Consider the following 18,587-nt stretch of genomic DNA (forward strand, 5'->3'; position numbering starts at 1 on the left):
AGAACTATTGTGTTGGAATGTTTTCTGGCTGCACCGTTTTAGATCACAGATCATTCTTATGTCGTAATAGCATAGGATTAAAGGATAAAAAGCTTGCTTAATGCCATTTTCATATCTTTCTTTCAACAAGTTTTGCCTGTTGGTGCCACATCTCCAAAATTCAGACTATGGACTGGGAGCTGGCGATTTTCACTGACTTGTCACTATTTTGCTACAACCAATAACAGCAGCAAGGGTTCAGTACCACAGTTTTCAACTCTACTTCATGGGCAACCTTTCCCTCCAGAAGAAAAAAGTCATGGGCATAAAATATGATATTCTATCAGCCCACTTCACACCATATTTTCTAGCTCATTTAAACCATACCTTCCGCTTACATCTTAGATCCCTTCTGTCAAAACTATGGCTTTTCCATAGTTATGACTATTACTACAGAAATGTCAAGAAAATACCTAACAATGTTAGCTGAGAAAATGGTTAGTTTTTTATTAATTTTTATTTGAAGAAACTATAGAGAAATAAAAAAGAACTATTTAAGGATGATTTACGGTATAAAGTCTAGCAATGTATAAGACCAAATGAGAGTTTTCATTTTTAAATTGAACGTTTCTGAAATGAGAAGCAATTTTTTATTTTAATTCCTTAGTGATTAGTATGGAAATGACAATCTGTGTAAATGGGCTATCAGACAATCAAGAGGAGCAAGTTGTCCCACTGAGGTGTATAACAATATATTTCATTTGGATCTTGGGTGCAAGGAGCCCACTACTACACCTCTGACAATGATCAGTGCTAAATGCTGGAAGGAAGCTTACTAAAGCCCGAAGCATTTCAGGGTACTTTTCACAGTATATCCTCCCAGCTTCAGGAAATATGTGATGTAGAGACTTCAGGAGTTCACAATAGCATTTTTCTATAAGTAAACCTCAATGGGCTTGGAGTAACTACTAATTTTTATCACTTTTTGAACCTGTGCATCTTGGCATCCTTAGCAACCTGTAGTTATGTTCAGTGTAAAGACCTCTTTATTTCTCTTTTGATCTCTCCTAGTTCTTCCACTTTAAGAAGCAATAACTAATGACTTCCTACTCACATTATCTCATTCATTATTCAAATTTTGTCTTCAAATCCATCTCCTCCTTTTACCAGACTGGAAAGTCCTAGTTTTTGTAGCCTACTTCTATGATAGCCATTCTTCACTATTATTCCAGTTATGACAGTGTTATTCCTGTTGATTTTTACTCTATTTTTTCTACTATAAATTTTAAGACAATGAAACCAACTTCATGTCCATGTGTTATTCAGAAAATGAACACACCAGACTTATGCTGTAACATATTGTAATTTTCTAATTAGTAATGTTCCATTTGTCTTTTAGGATCCATGTGGGCTTTGATTTCTTTTGATCAGGAAGTAACTCACAATTACTCATAGACAAAAAATTACCTTTGTTTGTTTGTTTGTTTGTTTTTTTGTTTGTTTTGAGTGGTAATAGCTAACTGAGAACACATTAGAACATGCACTGTACAGGATGTACACAGCTTATGTTTAATTAATTTTATCTGCCTTTTCAGATAGCAGTTTACTTCATTCAGTTGGGGAAATCTGCTTATACCTAATTCTTTGTTTTGCATATTTAAATAACATCTTATTTCTGCTTATGTCTTAAGTTCATAAGAGGAGCTTTTTCTTAACCTGTGATAGCCTATTTCTCTAATAGTCTTTGATGAGGAATTGCCTATGAGTCTTCTTAAAAACAAAGTCTACTCTATTAATTGAATCTCATGGATATATGTTTGTTCTCTTCCTCAGAGAATACAAGCAGCTTTTGAAGCATGATGTCCCTTTACAAAAAGCATGTTGGTTCTTTCCTGTTGTGCTAGTTTAGCTACATGCCTACTAAGTCTACAGTTATGACAGATTTTTTCAATTTTGGAAGTATGGAAATTAGGGCTACTAGGCTATAATGTACAAGTCCCCTCGTACATTAAAAAAAATAATAAAATAGACCATTTAATAGCTTAGCATTTAATTTCCTTTAAAGATCTCAGATGACTGTTATCTTGGCCTTGTGACCCATTACTTTTCATTTAATGAACAGTACTCTAAGCTTTTTCTGCTGTTGCTTCTGCTTGAGATAACTCCTCTGACTCATCCCCCACAAATAACTGTTCCAGGATGGGAGCTTCTTTGTGCTCCTTCACACTCAGTAGGGAAGAAAAAAAATCATTTATCTCTGCTCTTAAACTCTTGCCTTTTCTGAGAGAACTTTTTATATCTTGACTGCTTATTAACCCTGTAGACACTACTAGACACCCCTAGTTTCTGGTATATTTGCTTCCTAATTAATCTCTTCCAATTAATAATTTTATGCCTTTAGCAAGTTGATTTTGAGAACGTTGGCCTATGTTATTATTGGCTTACATTTGATTTGTTAAAGTTTATATTTTGTATTTTATGCTGTTTTAATATAATTGAATTTAAAAACAAACAAACAAACAAACAAAAAACTTTCAAAGCCACTTTTTCTCTGCTGTTTATTTTTTTTCTTTATTTGTTATTAAGTCTTTTTTAATATACATTACACATTCAGCTTGATCTCCTGACAAAACATCTTTGAAAGATACTTTACTGCTTCTCTGAACACTAGACCTTCTTCCCTGTTTGCTTTTTTTTTTTTTTTTTTTTTTTTTTTAACCTGTGTTTCCTTATCCCTATGCTGTTTCCATTTTTTAAATTAAAAACTACTCTACTGGATTTCTGTGGGTAATAAAGTTGAAAGAATTTTTCTTTCACAGAGAAGCTACTAGCAAAACATCTCATTCAATTGTATTCATGTATCTTTATCATTTTTAATTATCATCACATAAGCTATTTTTAAGAGTGATATCTGATGAGCCTCTTACAGAAAACATGGCATTTGGCTGAAAAATTCATCTAGATACCACTTGCAAAACATCTGCCATCAAGACACTGTTTCTGTACATAAATTATTACTTTTTGTGCAAACACCTATTCCAAGTACATTAAAGGAGGCTGTAGAGAGGTGGGGGTTGGTCTATTCTCCCACGTGCCTGGAGACAGGACGAGGGGGAATGGGCTAAAGTTGCACCATGGGTGCTTTAGGTTGGATATTAGGAAGAACTTCTTTACTGAGAGCGTTGTGAGGCATTGGAATGGGCTGCCCAGGGAAGTGGTGGAGTCACCATCCCTGGAGGTCTTTAAAAGATGTTTAGATGTTGAACTTAGCGATATGGTTTAGTGGAGAACTTGTTAGTGTTAGGTCAGAGGTTGGACTCGATGATCTTGAGGTCTCTTCCAACCTAGAAAATTCATAGGGTAGCCTTGTAATGAATATATTGCAATAATCTGATCTTGATGTGATGATGTTCCAAAGACCAGTAGCAAGCTCTGTACTGAAAGTGAAAAGTCAGCGTGTCAGTCAACAGCATTAATAATACCTGGTTGAGCTGCTAGTGTGAATTTTCATCAAACAGCAAGCACCTTGGTAGTCCTCCAAGTTGTGAACAATTTTAGCTATGAATGTGTTTGCTTAGTCAGCTGAGGGACTGAGGCTACTTCCTCTATCTCTACCATCAATTTCTCTCTACTTCTCTTCCTGCTTTTGTATTGTCTGAGCTGAATCTCCACCAGGTTGTCATCACATGCCCCTGAGTCAGAGAAATGCTGTTGTGCAAGGCTTGCAGTTTTGGGTTGAGAGGTATCAACATCTCTCTTCTGTCAGCCTTTGAGTACACATATGTTTCAGGTGTGACCAGATTACTTTTAGGATTAAATTGGGTAATAAATTCAAGAAAACAATGGGAGAAACTAACTCAAATCTACTGCTCATAAGTTTTTCTGCCTGTTGCTTTCTTGCCCACTACTTACATAGATCAGTTTTGTGAGACTTTCAAGGTCTAGCGTCTGTGTCAAAGTCAATAAAACAAACTCTAAAAGAGGAAAGCTGTTGAGGAGCATAGCAGATAAGCTCACTTTGACAACTTGTGTGTTTTGGAAATACTTTTATGGGCAAAATCGGGTATGGATCTTTATTGGAGTAGAAATTTTAAACAAGAATAATTAGCACAATCATAGAATAGGATAGAAACAGGATAGTGTAAATTTTGACTATATGAGTACCTAGTTTATTTCTTAGGAAATATTTGTGTCACTTCCTTGTCCCCTTATACAACTTTCCCATGAAATCATCAGCCCAAGCCATATATACCTTTTGTATCTTCATTTTGAGTATCATAAAATCCTCTTTGTTCCCTGGATACAAGTGTATTTCTCTAGAAAGCTAAATCACCCGACCAGTGTCTCATTCAGAACTGTCCTCTGACACATTTATTGAAGTCATTCTAGTGACCCCTACCCATGCCACTTTTTTAGGCCAGTATCTCTTAGGTTCTTCTCTCATGTACCTGAAACCATGTGATCCATTGGCTTCTGGGTTTCCATTCTCCCCTGATTTTCTCTCTGACACAGAAGATGCATCTTCTGTGTCTCATTAAGAGGTGTCTTATCTTTCCTGTTATTCTTGCTGATAGTGGTCCTAAATTTGTAATCCTTGGTACTTTCTGTACCTTCTTCCTAAATTAGTTTCTAGTGACACAAGTCAGAATTATAAAGTGTGCAAGTAAAGGTCTACAGACTCACAGAAAGAAGAGAATAATTCAAGATAAAGTGTCAAGAATCCCTTCTAAAACTTATCCTGGCTGTCCAAAACAGTACAAGCGCTATGCACCTACAAGAACTTTCTGAGCTTCTGCAGTGTCACTGGAAAAATACTGAGAATATGTAGCTTGCTGGGTGCTTTCCTTGTGCCTTCAGGTTTTCTCCTGTTCCTTGCATATAGACTATGCTGGTTAACAAAAAGCACTTCCAGTTCAGCTTGTCCATGGAGGACCCTTTTCATGTGTTTCCAATAAAACACATAACAGATTACACTGTTCCCAAAAAGGATAAAAGGTTTTAAAAAGTACATTATAATCATATTTATAGAAACAACTAAAGTCACTCACATTATACAATTGTTTGTCCTAAAATGAGGTAAAATAATGTAGGGAAAGAAATATTTGTTCCTCTGAATCCTTTATAACCCCTGTGGGACACAGAAATTTATTTGCAAATGGAAAACACACGCATTGTCAAGGATATAATGCCAGACAAGTTTGCTTACAAAGACTTTGGAGCATTTCAAATGGTCATGTTTATAGCAAACATAGTGCTCATCCAGTAGGGAATCTATCCAGGAATGCAACTGTCATTTACTTTTAAAGCCCATGAGATCTGACAAACAACAACTCCAAAGCTTCAGGCTTTTTTAAAGGCCTGATAAAAAATGCTGTCTTTGAAAATGGTGATGCACATGCAGCTGGAAGCCCACAGGGAAGTTATGTCAGCTTACCAGGGAAGGTCTGCAAGTTAGAGTGAAACAAGGACCACTCCCCAAGGAGCACTTTGTATGTGCCTATGCTGCTTTCCACATCTGGCAGAGTTAAATATTATGGAATTGGCAAGACTCTGTCTTGTAGCCACTTAAATTCCCACCAAAGGTGCAGCCACTGCCCTCACCCTGGCACTGGTGTTTTCTTTGGGCCCAGGAACTGAAGTGGGGGCATCCCCACCCAGGAGCAGGGCAGCCAGGGGCACCATGGCAGCCCCAGCACCTCCCTGAGACTGGGACAGGCTGATGTCATGCCAGGACCTGGGCCCACAGGTAGGCCTAGCTCGGGGCGGGGGGGGCATGGCCAGGCAGGGCAGGCAATTCTGATGGGAGCTGGACCCAGCCCTGCTGCAACCTTGATGTGGGGTCCTGGGAAGGTGGGAAGGGGCCCCAGGCTTGGAGGTGACTTGGGAGCCCTAACACTGAGGCTTCTTTCACCTTTTTTTACAACTGAACTATTTTATACACAACTGGATAATATAGCAGTGAACTTTTTTAGTATAGGTAAGTGATTACTTAAAAAAATCGGAAGGTGCCCCACAATAACAAAAATGCAGCTGTCCTCAGACTACAGCACCCCTTCTCCCCCATGGCAGCAGCAGTTTGACATTCTGCCACCCCGCCTCCTCCTAAACCCACCATGGGGACATGGAGAGATATGAGTTACAGAAGTAATAATACAGTAATAATACTTTTTGTTTGTTTGTTTGTTTTTTCCCCTGAAAATTACCAGACAAAGCTCAAGTATAATCAGACTACACTGTACAGGCAGTCTCAAAAAACACAAAACTGTCTGTAGGAGGTGAATGCTCCTTTTTTTTTTTTCCCCTCTACCTAGAATATTTGAAATTTGAACCTGAGGACACTCTGTACCTGTTTTCATAGCCCTGAGTGCCTTGCAGGGAAGCATTTCATAAGCGTGCACTCAATTCTTTTGAACTCCAAACATCTGTCTTAAGCATCTGCTTTTAATCAAAGTGAAACCAATGGCCTCCTTCAGTGGACAATGTGGTACAGATAAAAAAAGGCCAATGGTGTACTGACTGCAAAGCCCTCAGCTTTCTTACTCTCACTTCAGATCCTTTGCCAAAGAACCTTGCTTGTCATTTCAGTTTTCAGCAATAACCCAAATTTATTGGTCAAAATTTTGGGGATTCTTACTGCAAAGGTCATATATATAGACATATTTTGGGGGATTAATTTTCTTGCTCTTTTTCTATTAGCCATATGCACAAGCTGCTTCAAAATAAAAGATTAAATTGTTCATGCAATGTTAAAATATAGTTTATCATCTTTGAAGGGTTTGGGACAAATGTTTAATGCGGTATGTTCTGAGGGGAGTTAACCACATAATTCCTCTTAACAAAGAAAAATGATTAAGCAGTTCAAAGTACAGTGTTTAAAAAATACTCTGAATGTCCCAAATATATATATATACACTGTGCTTCCAAAGGCCACATTACCTGGAAATATAAATCATTTTCTAGACATACCTGACAGCTTTTAAAATGTTAATTTCTGCTTCAAGAAGCACTTTTTGAAATAAAACTAGGTTTCTTCCAACTTTACATCACACAATAAGGTATATGAAAACATTGGATTTAAGTCAATGAAAAAGAGAACACAATCTGAACAACTGCAGAGCCATTTCTATAACATTGTCCATTGAAGAAGATATACTTCAGTTTTTATCCCATAACAAAGAAATCATAGGCAGTCTCAATGCAGAAAGACATTACTCTTGACCTCCACATATGAAATGCCAGACGCTCTCCATAGTTCTCTATCTCGACATGTGTTCTGATTGACAGATGTATTTACAGTTTCTTAGAAAAAGAAATTATTGTGAAGACTTAGTATATCAGAGAAGATATGAATTTTCTCAAATGCTTTTTCATGGGTCAGACATTTTAACATTCCTAAAAATGCTGGCATACCTAAAATAATATTTCCTGTATAATAGTCCTGTGCAATAAACTACTCAGGCAGACTTTGTTACTTAGATCTCTTTAGTAGTCAGATGAAGGTGAGCATTCTCATTGTCAGAATGGCCAGGAGGAGACTGGACAACCAGTCTCTTTCTTCCTGTGACAGTAAACCAAACCACTCTAAGGCATGAATCTGATTACTGTCCCAGTCAGCAGATTGTTGTTGCCAGCGCGGACCACAGAATATTCCGGCCAGCTAGCACTTTCCCAAGCAACACCTGGACACAATCCAGGGTTTAGCATAGTCCAGTGACCATTCCCAATAGACAGTGTAAATGGGACTGTTTTATAGGGTATGAAAACTGAAATTACATACATGAGCGATGCCAGCTGACCTCAGTGACAGGTCCTTCAGGTCCTTAAACTTTTTTTTTTTTTTTTTTTTTTTTTTGCTACTAGAAATATAGATCTAGAGCATTCTCCAGGTTCTGCTGTTGATCTGCTGTCTAACCCCTCTCAGCCTCAGTTTATCTTTCTCTTCGTAATGGTTAGTTAGTGACAAATGCTTCCTGTTGTCAGACACAAAAAAATGCTGAGAGTTGTAGGCAGAATTAGATCCACTCTATTTTCTATAACAGTCTGTCAAACTAATAAGTTATGTCAGCAATATGACCCTGAAGAATGTTGTAAAAATATTATCTTTATAGTGTAGGAAACCTGGATAATGATCAAATTATATTAAAGTCAGACTGGTTAATTCTCTGGGACTTGTGTACATAAGAGAGCCCAGTTTTTAAAAATGTTAGTAATTACAGTCAGATACCCCTAATTCATAGCAGACAAATTTTTTAAAGTAAAGCAAGACATGATTGGTAGGTATTAGTTTTTCTCACTTGCTGGCTGAAGCTGAAGACATTGTCTGCCTAGCAAAAACGCTGGTATTTCTGACACTCTTCAAACTCAATTTTCAATAGATTGTCAAGTGTTCTTGTATGACTGTGCACTGAAATAGGCTTTATAACCCCTTTCATACCACAAAGAGGGACACGTGGGACCACAAATCATTGTAAATCAACATGTATGACAACTTCCAAACCTCTGGGATTTTTAGGGACAACACTAGTTAGTCCAGGCAAAAACTAATCCAAGGAGTATTTAATAATAGCTTAATAATATAGGCAATTGACTTCCATCTCCAGTACCAGTGTCCTGGCACTTCCTAATTTACTGTTAGATATAGACCTATTGTGTGGAATGGATCATAAAAATGTTACATTTGTTTCTGAACATCATAAGCCATACCGATGTGCCACAAGGTAATTCCCTGCTCTTTTAATTGTAGAGTTTCTGTAACTGTAAATGACGTCATAGACAGACACTACTAATTTTCTGCATCATCAGTTATTTCAAAAATTTTATCATATTTGGTGTCTCCACAATAAGGAAATCCTGTGTGTTAGTAAAAATTTATGATATTTTCTTTTTACTCTGAATACAAATATACTTTCTTCAGCTTAGTTTGTAATTTCTAAATTTCATTTACCTTGCTTGTAGCTGGTAAATGGAAAAAAGAAAAAAAAAAAATGTATTCTGTTATATAGAAATGTTTCCATCATCTGTTATCTATCAATGGAAGTATACATTTTTTTCTGTTTCTTAGAAAGCCGGGAAGGTTATTGCTATTTTATGTACTGAGGTCTGTTCATAGGACTTGGTTCTCGTAAAATTAAAGGGTGAACTGGTGTCCAATGCTGGTATAAATCAGGAGAAAAGCTCTAATTAACATCAAAAAACTTTGGACTGTCTAGTCTAACATTGACCTCACTGTTCTTTTGTACTGTTGTTCCCAAATGAACCAAGAATACACACACAGGCACTGCTTGATCCCATGGTGTTACTGATGCCTTGCTAGAATCTGGTAGATGATGCTTTCACTCAGTCTGGTTACACTGAATCGTATTCCTGATGTAATCACAGCTTATCCCTGTATGTCCAGGGATATATGAGTATACCAGTACTGATATCTACTATATCAGTAGAATCCATTCTAGACTCACAAACTGGATAGTGTTATAGAAGCTATATGTTTCTCCCACTACTCCAGCATTATTTTTACATTCTTGCCCATTTGTTGTTGTTGTTTGTTAGTAAAGCTAAAAGCAGGTTTGCAACCCTGGACTTTCAGAGATAATTTGCCTCCTACTGAGGAAAGTTTCTAAAAACTCCAAGCAAACTACTTTAAAAGAAACAAAAAAAAGATATTAATTCTCTTGAATTTATAAAACCTGAACATGATTTCCTCATTTTCTCCCTGCTGCACAAAATAGAAACTTAGTGCCTCAAATAAACCAACTTTGTTATCCAGAGGTGGTATATGACTAATATTTTACGCAGAAGACAAGCCAGACAATTTCCCATTAAAGGAATTCACATGAATGCAGATGTATCCTTCTTTTCCAGCTATAATTTTTATTAACTTTTGAAGAAAATCCAAGTACAAAAGTACTAAACAATAACGATAATAGCATAGCAGGGTAAATGCTTTCTTGGCAAACACCTTGCAAGTACATCCTTGTTGTTTATATCTTCAGCATCTTGTGTTGCATCACATTGGCATCCTATCACAATCAACCAGTTTGCAACATGGTTCACTGTCAGGTGTTCGATAGCAACAAACTCTGAAGTGTGTGATAGACCCATTGCTGTGGACTGCCCACCTCCAACTTCAGAGGGCATAAACTGATCCCAAGGAAGTGCTCAATATGTTATCATCTTTCAAACTGCTCTATAACCTCTTGATTGTTGACCGTTTTGGGGGATTAATGGACTCTGTTTTGGGAGCTGGAAATATTTTCCACTTTCACAGATAGAAGTTGGGTTTTGATTCTTCTTCTCTCTGATTTTTCCAGTTGTTTATGCTGAACCTAGATGACCTTTTTCTTTCTCTCCATTTAAAATTAGGAGTGGATAAACATAGCAAACAAAGTTGGAAGGCACAAGGTCAGCGGAGTCTTTCTCTTTAGATGACATTTTTCACTTCATTTGGATTAAAACTGTGCAATGTGCACTTTTCTTTTTTGATGAGCTGTCAGTGATCAGGCTAACCAGATGTACTCATGGTGTTTTGTGCGTTTGAAAGAAAGAAAACAGAGCTGTTTCACTGTATTCATTCAGAGACATGAAATCTTGACAGAGGAATTGCAAGTGATGTCATCATGTTGAAGATCCCTGTCATGGGCAAGCACTTTTAGTATTTCCTCCTGACACCAGAAAGAAACCTTTTTTTCATTGTAATAAAATCTACCTGAAAACCTGGGAGGACTTTCCAAGGGCATTTTCAGCAAATTAGTTACTCACATTGATAAAGCTTGGAGAAAGAATTACAGACCAGAACAGAAATTATCTAAAAATTTTTTAGCTGAAACTGGAAATCCAAGGCTCTTAGCTTTGGAGCTCTATTCAATGTCTTACTTTCATTCCTACCTATCCTAAAACATACTTCCTTGCATGAAGCAAAAAAAAAAAAAATCAATAAAACATATTACATAAAACAGTTGAATAGGAGTTGTACTTCCCTAATGTTTTCCCAGAGAATAGATAAAGGGTTCTGTTTGTTTGCTTTTTTTTTTTTTTTTTTTTTTTTTTTTTTTTTAACGTTGAACACAAGCTGTTGCAGGGACAAGGCAGTGAAAAAAGGATAGGTTACAGATACCACACACATTAAGCCTTATTTTATGCAGGTTGGAGAATTTAAGTCAATTAAATCAAACGAGTAATTAACCTTTTTTCCTTCTTTTAATATATTCATCTTCAAATTCAATTTCTATGGTTGTCTTCCTATGAGTGACATTTATCCTTGGGCAGAGGACAACAACAGTTTTAATACAACATTCATCTCCTATTGTAATGTTTTAGAATGCAACCATCATCGGTTTTGTCTTGAATGAACTAGACTGGATGCAAACCCCAGAGGGATACTGAAGTTGCAGGATTACCTTCCTGATGGATGATCAGTAACACAAGGAAGGCAACAAGAACATTTATGGTCCATTTTGTTCTTCTAAATCCATATCAGTAAGTCATAAATAAATCTTGAAAATTTTCAGCCATTCACAGTTAAAGTGAACAAATTATTCATCCAAATCACAAAATATTTTTCTTGATTACTCACTATGTAAGGTTTTTAAATTTTCTTTTATTTTATAATGGAGGAAGAAAGAAAAAAAAATCAAGATAGTGAGAAGGACACTCTTTTTCTTAGAACACATAAATGTGTAAACAGGCTTCATATGTTCACACCATAAAAATAAAGTTGAAATCAAAAACTGTCCACTTATAATTAAAATCTCATTACTTCTAAGAAATGAAAATACAGAATTAATTCCTCTTCTAGTAGTATTGTTCTTATCATCAGATATGCAGAAAAAAATATGTTGTTCTTAAATAGCTGTTAAAACAATGAAGATCCCATTGGCATTATTTATAAAATCGAAAAGCACTGCTCTTTTCTAAACCATGAACCCCATGGATCTGGGGGGAAACAAGTCCACCTTTTTAAGCTGCAGTGATTCAGAATTATGGCAATTGCAGTATTCTTTACTGGTTTCTGAGTCAACACTTGTGGGAATATATTGTTTCAAAGTAGTTCATGGGATATAATTTTCAAAGGGATGTATGAAAACCATACACTTCCTATTAACGTTAATGGGGAATTGTGTGGCTAAATACAGCTTTGAACATTCTGGTTAGAGGTTTATATCTTACTGAGCTGCACATGGTTCCCCTGCTCTAAGCAGATGTTGTTTTTATATATTGCAGAAGAGTCCTGCTGTGGATCAGCAGACACCATGTTGAATGTTTCCTTCTACTATATACTTCACAGGTATCTCCAATAGGAGAGAGAGGCTTTTTGTCTATTTGCTACTATATTTCATAGGCTTAGCTTATTAATTGTACAATATAGCTATCAATTAAAATACAAGAAACTTCCTCATACAAAATCAAAACAGTTTACTCAAAGCAACTCTATCATGCTCTGCCAACAAGCCTAAGTAGCTTAAGTAGCTATTGTGTGGCACTCATATCAGACCTGCAAACCACTATGGAAGGTGCTCAGTTAGCTTTACTCAGTAATTGCATCCTCAGTGAAAAATTTTGCTGTTTGTTTTTGCCCCAGGTGATAATGCATGATACAACATTACATAATTATAGGATGCGTCACTTGAAACTGTGTGTGGACTAATGGGATGTCATGCAATACAGGGTGGAAAGAAACTAATAACAACGTGATGAGATAGTATAAAAAATTATTGTTTGAATAAGTGTATACAAGGAATTAACATTCACATTAGCCAGCTAGCAGTGAGCTGGAAGCTGCTGCGGTTAAACTCTAAGCTACCTCAGCTATATCACATAACATGTTATACGAGATTTGATAGCATTAATAATCTATACTTGCCTACTTAAACATTTTTTTGTATATATTTAAACAAATAATCTTTTCTTTTTTTTTTTTTTTTTAATATATTTTTTTTTCTCTTTGACAAACACTAAAATGTAAGGTGTGCACTGTGGATAGGCAATCCATGCCCTAGGCGACCTATTAGATGATTAGGATAATTAGGTGACCTCTTAGGTGATTAGGATAACAGTGAGCACTAGAAAGGTTCCATGGGACTTTTCAGCAACAAAAAAAATCAACAGATCGCTTTCTCTTCATATCTCTGCAGGTGTTCAAAGAGTTCAACTTATTTTATTCCAGATATTAGTCTTGCCAACTAATTGTTTTTATAACAATAGCTTATGCAGAGCGTGGGAAACCAGGCTTTTACGTTTTCACTGCCTATGTCCTGATTCAGGACTCAGTACAGAGATCCAAGATATGTAATAGCATTCTGGAATCATAATGACTAAATTACAAGCTCAGTAATACATGGTAATGCATAACATAAAGCTTAATTTATTGCCTTATATTTTTCTTTCTCTTTTGCAGGGGGAAAACCATGAACATTTAAAGAATACAGTTTTCTCTTCCAACTGTCTTTTGCTTACTGGTCTGTATAGAAAAGGTTTATTGTCATTTTAAAGTGCATATGAACTCTTCAAAAAGAAAAGCCCTAAGCACTTTACCTCCAGCTCCAGAAGCAGTTCAGCTCTCCTAATTTGCTGAAATGACAGAACTAATGGACACAATAGCTTCAGTAGGCTGGTCTTTCCATTGGAAACCAATGAAAGTCTTTGCATTTTCATCAATGACCTTTGGATCGTTCACAAAAAAAAAAAAAAAAAAGGTGTTTTTACAAATCATTCCAAGCTAAATAATGACTTTAGACCAGAACATCACTGAGATCAGGATGATTTAAATTTTCACTTTAAATTGGAATATTATCTTAAATTTAATTACATATTTTTTCATTAAAATGTTACTTTAATTAGTGAGATGTGTATTGATTACTTTTGTTAAAACAAAATTTCCACCCAATGAATAGTTTTATGATCTTATGCATTGTATCAAATTCAAAAAGTGTCAATGCTTAAGAATCTTTTGTTCTATTTAAATTGTAAACTTTTATTTAAAAAATAAATGAAAAGTGTTACAGCTGAAATATATATATATTATTCAGAATATTCTCATTTTTTTTAATGTCAGAAAATGTTATTGAAAAGTCTATTTAGCTAAACACAGATTTGATCCCATAATTCACTCAGAATTTTTCCTGAGAATTATCTTGAACAGGTAAGTAATATGAGTGTCTTTTGTTTTCAATTTGCTGTTATGGAACTTCTCTAGAGATCAGGTCACTGGAAAGATCACTGTGAAATGGAACTGTCTTTTTTTTTTTTTTTTTTTTTTAAATTGTGGAAAATATAGCACTACAAAATGAAATGTTTCATTTGTTAGATTATATTTTATTCCACATTTTTAATTCTTAGATCTCACCTAATTTACAAGAAAAACAACAACCAATGAAAAGTTTGTCTTTTATTTGCAAAAATGTAAAGGCTGAAATGCTTTATCAGGCTTAAACTGATATTTCTACTCATAGCTCAAATAGGTTCTAATATGCAAAGAAAAAGCAGAAAATGTTTATTTTATTTTTTTTTCAACATTCCTTCAGCCATGGTTTGTTGTAGGTATCACTAGGCAAAAATAAGTAAGTTGGTAGAAAGATTTTCCTAACCATTAACATATTTGCATTCATGACACCCTTTTAAAATGACACTTAGTTAACATATATATTCAAAGTTAGTTGATGATATAGATCAACTTAATGGGGTTTTATTTCCTGAAGTCTGCAAAAGGCTCAGAATTCAGGCAGGGAATAAGAATAAGAATAAGAATAAGAATAAGAATAAGAATAAGAATAAGAATAAGAATAAGAATAAGAATAAGAATAAGAATAAGAACAAGAACAAGAACAAGAACAAGAACAAGAATAAGAACAAAATACTTGAATATAGCTTTATTTACTCATTTGTTCTGTTCATGTTATTCTGCTAAATCTCTTTTATCAGAAGGAGGTGCATATTTTTGAAACTCATTCCTAATGAAATCAACCTCACACCTCTTCATTCACAGAAGCCAACTTCCCAAATTCCTTTTCAATTTTGGCACCTGTGGATGAACAGGTTGCTTTATGGCAGAGTGTATTTTTACAAATACAGAAAAAATTGACAAGAAGATGCTGAATATGAAGTAGCAACCAGTCTACAGGCTGAGATTTAGCTGATTTAGGTCATAAAACCAAAACACCAAATACCAAAAACAGCGTCACTGATGCACACAGATCTTTGATCCCCTGTTTTTCAGAAGAAAAAGGCATAGTAGGTGAAAATTCCCAATTAATTCTATTCCTTACACTCATGTTTTATACCATTTTACATCTATGACAGAACTTTCCAAATTATTTCCCACAGTTGTTCTATTGTTCCTTAATCATCCAAATATCTTTCTCTTATTGTTTGTTAATGGGACATTTCCTCCAAACATATTAGAAAGAGCAGACAAAATTATGCATCCTGCACAGAATATTCATCTGATTTGTTAATCTGACCGTGGATAAAGTTCAGCATAAACAAGGGTTTTAAAATTGAAATAGCTAAGATGCGATTGGGAAAAAAAAAAAAAAGTAATAAAAAATTGGCCATCGATTGAAAGGAAAAAAAAAAAAGGAAGTGCCACAAGTGTGTCTATTCATCTTACAACAGACATACAACCCACAATTGGAGCAATAAACAATATTTTCTTTCTAATCATTAGAAACAGTTCAGACAGTTCAATGTCTGAATGTTTTTTTCTCTGACTGGACAACAAAAATTTAGATTATTCAATGTGGGAAGGGAACTTTTTTCCTCAATTCACCCTGACAACTCAATGATGCAAAAAAACATATTTCGTACATGGGACCAAACAATTTGCAGTTAAATTATGGAAACAGATGAAGTGTACACTGCTCCCAGTTCCTCTCAGTATTTATTGCTCTTTGTGGATGAAAGCTGAACAAAATTGTTTGGAATTACATTAAAACTGTGTCTTAATAAGACAATATACAATAGTCGTTTATATGACTTCCAAGTGATTTCAAATCAGCATTACATTTCTAACATTACTGTAATACACAAACAGGGGTAACTTCTAAAATAGGAAGAAATGAATTGATTTATTTAAGACTCAAACTGCAACTGATCAGTACACCATGCAGGACACTCTGTAGTCCTCCTCTAGAAAAAAAAAAAATATATATATATATAGAGAGAGAGTGATTCTATAAATATCATATCCATAAAAATCTTTTCAGTGATTTCATTAAACCATCTTAGGGTTTTACCTGGAAATATTGTAGCACAGTGGCTTAAAAAACCACTTAGGGCAGAAGACATTTCACTACTGGTTTTATAAAAAGTTTCAATAAAAATATTGTGGCTTTCTGTTTAAACATCTCGTGCAGAGCAGAGAAACCAAAGATAACAATGTTGAGTTCATGGTGAGAAGCAGGAAGTGAAAAATCAACGCTAAATAGAACTGGGAGCAAACTCATTTTATTGTCCAGACAGACACAAAATTTAAACAAATAGTTTAAATAGTGAAGAGCACATTGCATCCAACATTTTTCTGTACTAATTAACACAAGGATCTTTTAATGAAGCTTTTTTGTTTGTTTGTTTGTTTGTTTGTTTGTTTTTTCCCTAATGTTTGCTTTTAGAACTATTAACATCTCAGGCTTAAGAAATCCCTTCTGCAAATGTCAGTTTCAAATTGTGGAAGGTGCTGGAGCTGAGATTTTAGCTCCTCATTTTAGATTTTTTTATTATTATTATTATTATTTTAGAGAGATTTTAGCTCCTTGTCCTTAGAACAATAATTTTGTTGTTTAGGCAGACCTTAAAGTTAAGCCTTGGTATTAGAGAGTTGTATAGATCTATCACATCCCAGAAAACTTGTGCCTGGAGGTACACATTCCTTGATAACTAGTTGAAAACTGTGTGAAATTAATCACCTTTGCTATAAACACTCACAACACAAAGCACACATTTTTTCAAATGCGTGTGTTGTTGTGTTCAGAAAAGAGTAAGGTATTGGGAGCTCTTCATGACTTGTTCTTGTTTCTCATTTGGCAGTGAGATGACAAACTGTCACAGAAAACCTGTCCTCTTTCCTAACAAATGTTTCTTTTCCAGTCTCTGTTGGAGAAAAAGTTATTTTAATTTATGTGAATTTCAGTGGAAACTTAATCGGTGAGTAAAGCAGTGCTGACAGAATCTTTTTTGACAGAAAATGCCAGTTAAACAGATTCAAAGTTTTTAGTACTTGGGACACTCATAACTTGATTTAGACACCTGGTCTAATCTGACCTGTTTGTGCTTACATATCTTACATATCACCCTATCAGGTGAGATTATTTTGGAGCCTGTCTCCTGATGTAGCTGATTTTTATACAGTGAAACATCTCCATTAGAAAGAGGTGACATTTTTACACTGAATATAACTAAGTGCTTGTGAGCTTGACTCAGCTGTCAGGAAGAGAGAATGGCTCCATCTCTACTTGAAACAGGCAAAGTAAAAGATGTGCCTTTTGCTTTTGAGGTAAGTGCTTTCACATAGTTATTCCAGGAATTTTACTATACATTTATTTTTTATTTTTTTTTATTTTTTGAAAGACTCACACATGCCTAAAGTTCTTCATGCAATAAACAAACAAACAAACAAACAAATAAATAAATAAATGCACCCTCTCCACTCCTCAGCAGAAACCAATACCTCTTTACTTGTCCCTCATTATTTTCTGTTCTCAGTTCCTCTCCTACCAGTCTGATAAGTATGAAGATATACCACACCAATCTACCTCTTCCTACCTGCTCCCAAACAACCCCAGGAAGCAATCATTTAACATGCTTATATATTATCAGCTTTTGTTTTTATTTCATTTGAAGTTATTCAGCATCACTTTCTACAACAGTACTGTGCTAGGAAAGCAAGAAAGCTCATGTTCATGAACTAAACTAGTAAATTCTTGTCTGCCCCACAGGGCTACTCTGAACCTTCCAGACTGTCTTAATCTGTTTTAATCATAGAATCATAGAACCAGTACGGTAGGAAAAGACCTTCAAAATCATCTGGTCCAACCATCACCCTACTACTAATGTCACCCACTAAACCATATCCCTAATCAGTACATCCAACCTTTCCTTAAACACCCCAGGGACGGTGACTCCACCACCTCCCTCAGCAAACAGTTCCAACGCCTGATTACTCTTTCTGAGAAGAAATGTCTCCTGCTTTCCAACCTAAACCTCCCCAGACTATCCAAACTATCCTGATTCACTCACAACAGATATCAGGTCCACTCTTGGCTCTGCTCAAACTTTTGGTATTTTCTTCAGTTATTTCACCCTATGTGACTAAATTTAAATACTAAAAATGAAGATCATAAATAAACCTTCATATAGCCAAGCTTGTGATTTTCACTAGGTACTTGGAGTGAGGAGCAGACACTGAGCTCATTTGGGCCCTTTATTTCATATAGGAAAGCCAGAAAGGAAGTATTGAAATGCTTTTCTTTTCCATATCTGCTACTGCTAGAAAATGGATGGACAGAGAGTTACTACTGATGTTAGAGAAGTCAAGAAAGCAGGAACAGTTAATGCTAGCAAATATTAGTGTGCACAGGAATGTTTTCCTTCATTAACTCATGCCCAGGAGTGCATGA

At 35.4% G+C, this 18,587-nt stretch overlaps 1 long non-coding RNA gene across 1 annotated transcript in view; it reads left to right on the plus strand.

The window, feature by feature from the left end:
* LOC311434948 overlaps window positions 1-13,669 on the plus strand; it is a 44,111-nt gene extending 30,442 nt beyond the window's left edge. The window contains exons 2-4 of the long non-coding RNA XR_014691854.1: window positions 11,296-11,454; window positions 12,199-12,262; window positions 13,373-13,669. This is a non-coding gene — a long non-coding RNA (uncharacterized lncRNA). The remainder of the gene's footprint in view (window positions 1-11,295; window positions 11,455-12,198; window positions 12,263-13,372) is intronic.
* Window positions 13,670-18,587: the final 4,918 nt, after the last annotated feature.

Source organism: Aythya ferina (genome assembly GCF_964211825.1).
Source record: "Aythya ferina genome assembly, chromosome: 3".
In the NCBI taxonomy this organism is placed as follows: Eukaryota; Metazoa; Chordata; class Aves; order Anseriformes; family Anatidae; genus Aythya; species Aythya ferina.